Here is a 444-nt window from a genome sequence, read left to right as displayed (position 1 = left end):
TAACGTTGGGAAGCAAAGGAGAAGCCAACGTTAGTGACACTAACCTTTGTCACTAACGTTGGCCAAGCCTCAATGAGCCACGTTAACTCCCACGTTAACCTAATTAACGTGGAAGCTAACGTGGAGATAGCATGTGATAGCCAACGTTAGTGACACCCACCTTTGTCACTAACGTTGGAATGAACCCACACAAGCCACTATGAGCCACGTTAACTCCCACGTTAACTTAGTTAATGTGGAAGCTAACATGGATAAGGGAATGATGAACCAACGTTAGTGACACTCACCTTTGTCACTAACGTTGGAGATGGCTAGCATTGCTACGTTAAAAGCTACGTTAACCTAGTTAACGTGGACTCTAAAGTGGGAAATAGGGGCATATTGGAACGTTAGTGACAAAGGTAAGTGTCACTAACGTTCTCGAAGGATTGGCAAGCCTACGTT

Source organism: Arachis ipaensis, unplaced genomic scaffold (assembly GCF_000816755.2).
Source record: "Arachis ipaensis cultivar K30076 unplaced genomic scaffold, Araip1.1 Aipa848, whole genome shotgun sequence".
In the NCBI taxonomy this organism is placed as follows: domain Eukaryota; kingdom Viridiplantae; phylum Streptophyta; class Magnoliopsida; order Fabales; family Fabaceae; genus Arachis; species Arachis ipaensis.
This window is presented reverse-complemented; position numbering follows the sequence as displayed.